General features: G+C 40.0%; 1 protein-coding gene across 1 annotated transcript in view; it reads right to left on the reverse strand.

The window, feature by feature from the left end:
- LOC137502727 (gastrula zinc finger protein xLCGF3.1-like) overlaps positions 1-4,952 on the reverse strand; it is a 69,299-nt gene extending 64,347 nt beyond the window's left edge. The window contains exon 1 of the mRNA XM_068229756.1: positions 4,940-4,952. The gene's annotated coding sequence lies outside the window, so the exon portion shown is untranslated. The remainder of the gene's footprint in view (positions 1-4,939) is intronic.
- Positions 4,953-7,951: the final 2,999 nt, after the last annotated feature.

A 7,951-nucleotide genomic window follows, 5' to 3' on the forward strand; every position in this document is an offset into this window, starting at 1 on the left:
CCTTGGAAGCAACATAGCATGAAATGGTATTTGATAGGGTGGTTTCAATATTAATGGGGTTTACAGAAAGAAGAACTGGCTGTGTCAGCAAAGGGAAGCATGTGGATGTCTGAGTAAGGAGAGATACTGAGGAAAACATAAATGATTATAAGGCATTCTTACCAGTTATAAAAAGGGAAAAGGAAGAGTGTGGAGTAGACTCGTTCAAGTATAACTACAAGGGCGAGGTCGCTGCATGACCTTGTTCTACAACCAATTAGATCTCCCCATAGGGAGAAGGTGAAACTGGTCTGCTCCTGTCAACTAAAACCATGGGGTCTGCTCAACTCTTGAAAACTCCACCTGAAGGATGAATCACCATCAACAGCGTGATCTGCCTCACTACGTATGAGCACTGCACAGAGGTTCAGAATTGTTCCCAGGCTTTTGGCATGAAATCTAGTGATTAGGAATGGTATACCATCACCTGGCCGACATTCTTTGAACCGGACAACCAGAGTGCTCACATGGGCGGGTAGAAGCCGATATAATAAGAAACTCTGAATTCAGATTACTTATTTTCCTTTACAATTTGCTTAACATCGCACCAACGGGATAGGAGCAGGAAGCGACCGTGGCCTTAATAGCATTTGCTTGGCTATCTCCCAAATGCAAGCTGATAGCTATGTGGCCCAAAGCAGTGATTATTGTTTTAAGAGGAAGTACAATCATCCTCTATTAACACTAATCAGAGGGAAAAAGTGGAAGTGATCCGACACTTCAAAAAATGAAGACATCGAACAAAAGACAAGGGCCACAAAGGGCGTGAAAATGATAGGATCAAGTGCTCTAATACTGTCGGGGTCGGAAAAGAACAACAGTTGACCAAGGGAGGTCGGACACGAGGAGTCTGGCACAAGGGGAAGCAATGCCAGGACTCAGTTAAGGGCCCTGGGTCACCAACCCACTCTCCCAAATTAAGAGCCCCTGGGGCAACTTTTAGTCACCTCCTACGACAGGCAGGGGATACTACCGCCCTCACACACGGGGGAAAAGAACAGGCAGTCAGTGGATTCAGGATATAGGCAGCATACGGAAATGCTGTCGTAAAAATGGCAAGACAATACCAGAAACAACACTGTGTAGAGATAAGTGCAATGATGAACGTGTATCAAACAAGAACTGGTGTAGATACAGAAATGTTCATAGATGAAAGAAACAGAGCAAAACAAATCATTGACTGTAGAGTCCAAGAAGAAATCCTGGGAGGATTTTGGTTATAACCTGAGACGTCTTGGACAAGAGGCAGGGATGAAATTGCTTTGTAGAGTAACAGGATCAGAATGGAATGTGAGTGAGGTAACTTCTGATTGGACAAAAACAGTAACTGAACCTGTTTATAAACAAGGGGACAGAAATGAGATATTTCATTGGTTGGTATACCAGGCAAGGTGTTCACAGGCAGTTTGGAAATTTGAGTCTAGGCCTAATCAATGTTGGTGACATACAAGTTGCATGAAAACTTGTATAGTTTCAGAACACAGAGGGGCAAAAGTATCAGATTTTCAGTACGTGTGAAGTAAGAGAAAAACGCTATGAGAGGAATAGACAGTTATGTTTATGGTTTGTAGATCTAAAGAAGGTATATGACAGAAAATGATGGGAAAAGATGTTAGACGTAGATCAGGAATGGGAAGAGAGTGTACACTACCTGTGTAGACTATGAGTAAACAAGTAAACTGGTATTAGCAGACACTCCAAACTTTGCATATGCGTCCCTTCAACTGGCTACACCAACTACAGCTTTGCTTATTCTCAAAAGTAAGTTTTTAAACATTCAAAATGCTTTGAACAAACCAGTTTTAACCTGATTAGCTTCAAACTTTGAGCACATTTATGTGAATTTTTCACTGTTACGTTCTAATGTCTGCCGAAACTAATTATGAGTAGTGATGGGCGAATGATACTCAAGTTCGAGCAGGCTCGAGCCGGCCCAATACGCTATGTAGGCTTGATACGGTATCGAACCTGTTCGAACTGTCAGGCGACCCCACACACAGACTGTGCGGAGCGCTGACAGACCAGTCGTCGTATTACACTACTACACTTGGTATATTTATGTGTGTGGGGTGGTGAACACAACGTTTTCTGTGAAGGGAAAAAGCACTTCTGGTAGTACGAACAACAGATTGGTAAAAGCAATTTTATGGTAAGCTATTTATTTCGTTAATATTTAACAATGCATTTTACATTTTGTCCGCTCTTCAGAAATGCTTTTCTTTATAGCTTTGTCGTGTTTTGCAGGCTTAATGTTGTTAATCACTACTTTCTATACCAATAGTTAACATGTTTTTTGTCTGCGAGTTATTAATTTCTCATTGGTAATTATTAATAATACATTATAACATACGAACTTGTTATTACTTCAGACAGAGTAGACAATGACCGGTAGAAAAAGGTCATGAACTTGGGACTACTTTGAAGAGCTTCCAGACAAACGAGTAAAATGCAGACGATGTGATAAAATATTTTAAAACTATACTAAAAATACATCGACGATAAGCCACTTAAAAATTCATAATGTTCGTCCTTCGTCGAATGACACCATTCCAAATGAGGGGGAAACATCTCCACCGAAAACGACATCGACATATGAAGGTAAAATATCCTTAATAGGCTCCTTTTTTTTTATTCTTTTTTTTTTTTTTTTTTTTCATGAATAGCACAGTGGACGGGGCTCAGAATGTCCGCTTACAAAGTTACTCTACTGTTGAGGCATACAGTTTATACCGATTTTACGTGCATAAGCATTACGTTATGAAACCATCAATTTATTCATTGCTTGGCAATTAGTCTGCCCCTGTGGTGTAGTGGTTAGTGTGATTAGCTGCCATCCCCGGAGGCCCGGGTTCTATTCGCGGCTCTGCCACGAAATTTGAAAAGTAGTATGAGGGATGGAAAGCGGTCCACTCAGCCCCCGGTCAACTGAGTAGAGGTGGGTTCGATTCCCAACTCAGCCATCCTCGAAGTGGTTTTCCGTGGTTTCCCACTTCTCCTCCAGGCAAATGCCGGGATGGTACCTAACTTAAGGCCACGGCCACTTCCTTCCCTCTTCCTTGTCGATCCCTTCCAATCTTCCCATCCCCCCACAGGGCCCCTGTTCAGCATAGCAGGTGAGGCCGCCTGGACAAGGTACTGGTCATCCTTCCCAGTTATATCCCCTGACCTAATGTCTCAAGCTCCAAGACACTGCCCTTAAGACAGTAGAGGTGGGATCCCTCGCTGATTCCAAGGGAAAAACCAACCCTGGAGGGTAAACGAACTAAGAACGAAAATAAATAATAATAATAATAATAATAATAATAATAATAATAATAATAATAATAATAATAATAATAATACCAAGCCCAGCAGCTCCAGTCACTTAAGTGCAGCCAGTATCCAGTATTTGGGAGATAGTGGGTTCGAACCCCTCTGTCGGCAGCCCTGAAGATGGTTTTCCGTAGTTTCCCATCTTCACACCAGGCAAATGCTGGGGCCGTACCTTAATTGAAGCGACAGCCCCTTCCTTCGTAATCTATAATCTTCATTTCCGTACTGATGAATTACACAATTAAAAATAGGAAAGAGTTTCCACCAATCAATACTTGTTTTTTATTGCTTATATTAAGCTACAGGACCGGTTTCGACCCCATATACAAGGTCATCTTCAGCTGAACCATGAATACATATTCTTATGATGAAGCCTTGATCAAATAGCATTGTTTTATACACTAATTTTAGGACCTCAACATAATATTTTAGACATACAGTTGCAATATTGTACATACTGACATATATGCCAATTCACGATAAGACATGCCCCATTTGTATGTGACTAAATGCACATCATATAACATACCTTTGACAATGCAATTCTCATAGTCATCCAATTTGTGCTTATATACCAATAATTAATGTAAACTCATAAAACGGAGTAGATGTATGCACATGAACTGTGGTCGCACGGATTACAGTTGTGATCCACAAGAATAAATTGCTTTATAACGCAACAACCATCAGTCAAGGTTAGCAAACTACTGCATTATCAGAGAGGGTATGGGGTGCGAGGAAAGTACACAGATGCTCTAGGTCAACAGTCATACCAAAAAACAGGAGCGGAAAAAACTAAACTGCTGGATCACTATTGTGATCCACGCGACCACTGGACTGATAAGCAAGCCGCTAGGTCGCCGCGCCCCCAAATGCTCGAACTGTGACGTCATCTGTTCGAACAGCTCGAGCCGGGCTCAAGCACATCCCTAATTTTAAGAGTAATAAATGTGTAAACTACAAAACATATGGTAACAGTATTACAATGTGAAAACAACAACAACTGTTGCCATTTGCTTTCTTCTGCAAGTGGTTTATTACTCAAAACTAGTTTCGGCAGACTTAAGACTTAACTGAGTCAAAACTCAAAAGAAATGGCTTCAGATAACATTTATGTTGTTCATAATCTAAACTATCCATAGAAAAGGGTTGAAAATTATCACAAATACTTCCGAGTCAACTGGTGGAGTGCCATTCTAACAATAATGTTAAAAATTTAAGCTTTCAATGAACATAATACTACAAATTATTCCTTTGACTTCCCACAACTTAACGAGAAAACAAAAACAAGTGCGTCTGGAGCAGTTTCTTGAACATTCTTATCACATTTTTCGAAAAACAAAGGTCCATAATTCCAATAGTTCGCTCAATTTACACCAAATGCTGATTTTTTCTTAATGTAGACTATTACTTATTTTGTCAAACTTCGTACAAATCAGGCTAAAATTGCAGGTAGTATATTCAGATGGACAAGATTCTTCACAAAACTCTTATGTACGAACTGTAAATGTTACCTAAAAGTTAAATATTACTTATGAGCAGAGATCAACGGCATAATGAGATATGAACCAATCAAAAAAGTAGCTACCGTACTTCTGAAATACCAGGTTATGCTGCAATACTTAAATGATTTTAATGCGACTGCGATTCTCATACAAATATTATATTTTTCTACTTGATCACCAGACAGCACATCACTAAGAACACATTCCGTCCACTTGAACCGAAACTCTTCTTGAAATAAAAGCTGAGCGGAGCGCCTTTAACCGAAGAAATATCGTAATCAGAGGTAAAGAAAAGGCTATCAGGATCTCTGCACCGATTCCTGTGTTTAAGTTTGAGCCAAAAGAGACTGGTATTTTTTAAGTAATACCTTTCTTCATTTACGGAAGGGTTTGACAGCAATCAGCTGCATTGACAGTCGCCAATTATTCTACATGAAAATTATGTCGTCCACAGAATGCTATTCTACATGCGAAATGAAGCGAATCAAATCAAGAAAATGCAGACAACGAGACCCAAATGAAAACACCAACACCGAACACCATGTTAAGACCCGCTATTTGACCGACTCCCCGCCCCGCCCCGGGATAAAACTAATCTTTGCTGCGGTCATCTATCGAAAGAGAAGTGCTCTTACATGTGGTTGTGTTATCAAATACAATACAGTACAGCATTTGGTGTCATGTTATCAGTTAACACATGTCCACTTCTTCTTCTTCTTCCTTGAAAAGGGGGGGGGGGGTATGTTACCCAGTCACAAATCAGGAGTATAACGTTACTGTTTATTAGAAGAAGGGTCCACATTACGCACACACAAAATAATCGAGGCACTTATGCACAAAAAACACTTTGCTATACACACGTTACCACGGGACCAGACAATATCTACATCGAGCACCTGAAGGAATCTATGGATATTATGCAAGATCTCTGGGTATATCTAATGAACAAATGCATGGAATTAGGACAGATACCCGAAAGCTCGAGAACAGCAACAATGGAGATTCCTTATAAAGGGAAAAGAAGTACTACAAGCCTGGACTCATACAGGGGAGTGGTATTGGAAAGTGCTACGTTCAAGATGTCCACGAACGTTCTAAATGAAAGACCACTGGAAATTATCGACAATCAAATACCTGAATGTCAGTTTGGATTCAGGAAAGGCAGGAGTACATTACAAGCAATTTCCTACCTATGAGAGAAAATAGAAGACTCCCATAGACACCCCGGGGGGAAATATTATGTTTTATTTGTAGACTACAGAAAAGCGCGTTCGGCCTGGTAAACAGGAAGAAGCTTATCGAGAAACTTAAAAGAATGACTGGAAAGGACCACCCAATTGCAAGGATAACAGATCTCTTAAAGTATAACTACATATGTATAAATAACAACGTGGAAATATCGAAACGGATTACCGGTATTCAAACAAATGGGGTATAACAGGGCGACCCTATTAGTTCTACATTATTTAACATCTATACAGCAGACATAATGAAAATCATTAAGGAGAACTCGAATACCGGTACAACTCTAATTGTATATGCAGATTACATGGTAATTGGGTCTCCTATAAGGACAGAAGTACAAGAAGCAATTAACAAGCTGGAGAATTGAGCCAGGGAAAACGATGTCAATATAAACCAAGAGAAAACTGTACAGTTGACTTTTAGGAAGGGTGGAAAAGCAGCAGCGACTGACAAAATTGCGTTTTCAGTCAATCCACTAGAGAGAGTTAACAAATTGAAATACCTAGGGGTTACACTGCAAACAACAGCATCATCATACAATCTTCACGTAGAAGAAAGGACAGCGGCAGCAATTAGGGCAATATATTACATAAAGAATATCATAAACCTGTCTATCAGCACGGCGATGGCACTATTTAGAAGTGCAATAGCCCCGATCGTCACCTACGGCATACAGATCGTCTGGGAAAAGTTAAAAATAGGTGAATTAACCAAAATTTAAAAGGTGAAGGCGATGTACATGAAAAGAGCAATGGGAGTAGGGAAGACAGCCCCCTCATGACTTCTATACGAGATGATGGGAGAAACCTACTTCATAGAGGACATCAGGACACAACCCACCTACCATCAATAGGACCATATCAAGAGCTACTAAGAGCTATGGTGGAAAAGTCCTGGACCAGAGAAAACCAGGAGCAAAGACATGTGATACTCAGACTTTCAGTACACGGCTTTCACTACAAGCTGTGTATTAACAAGCGATTTCACAAACCACGTAGATTGCGTGTGTGTGCTGTGAGGCAAAAATTGTGACACATACCACATACTAAAGTGCACAAAAATAACAAAGTCGATTACAGACTACAGTAAGGACTAAGACGCTCAACTGAGCGCACCTTCTTCTTATTATTATACACACGTTATTGACCGAAAGCTACGTACCGGTACCAAATCGTACAGCTGTTGAGTTCATATTACAAGGGGACGTAGGATTGCGAGAACTTTGTGAAACAAAACAAGATCATTGTTTACAAAATTAATTTAGAGTTATCAAGAAACTGGTTTATAAGTTTAATGATATTGGGAGAAGGTTCGAATAATAAACAAGAAACACTTGTTGGCAGAGGGATGTTTAACTGTACTAATTGCTGGAGAAATATACGTCTCGAGGAAGAATACGCAGGACATTGGAAAATCAAATGATTACTATCCCCTTCGGGATTTCCACATATGCATTGAGAGAGATTAGTGATATTAAAACGATATCTATATAAAGGGGTAAGAGCATGATTGAACCGTAAATGTATAATGTTTATAATTTGCCGCCGTGTATATGAGCCTTTAAGATGCCGGTACCAAGGTTTCTGTGGAATATATAGCTGTAACTGATAATAGAATTTACCTTCCGTTCATGCACATTGCCTGCCAATTTGTAAAGCAGCATCTTTAATAGAAGGATAATAATATGGAAGAGGGGTAACAACTGGAAGCGGCTCCGAGGGGGAACTACTAGCTTCTTTAGCAGCAAGATCAGCTTTGTCGTTTCCTGTATTTACGGAATGTCCTTTTATCCGTATTAAGGTTAACTTTCAAGTTGATAAAGAAGGTATTTCACATTACACTACTGTATG

The sequence above is a fragment of the Anabrus simplex genome, chromosome 11, assembly GCF_040414725.1.
Source record: "Anabrus simplex isolate iqAnaSimp1 chromosome 11, ASM4041472v1, whole genome shotgun sequence".
In the NCBI taxonomy this organism is placed as follows: domain Eukaryota; kingdom Metazoa; phylum Arthropoda; class Insecta; order Orthoptera; family Tettigoniidae; genus Anabrus; species Anabrus simplex.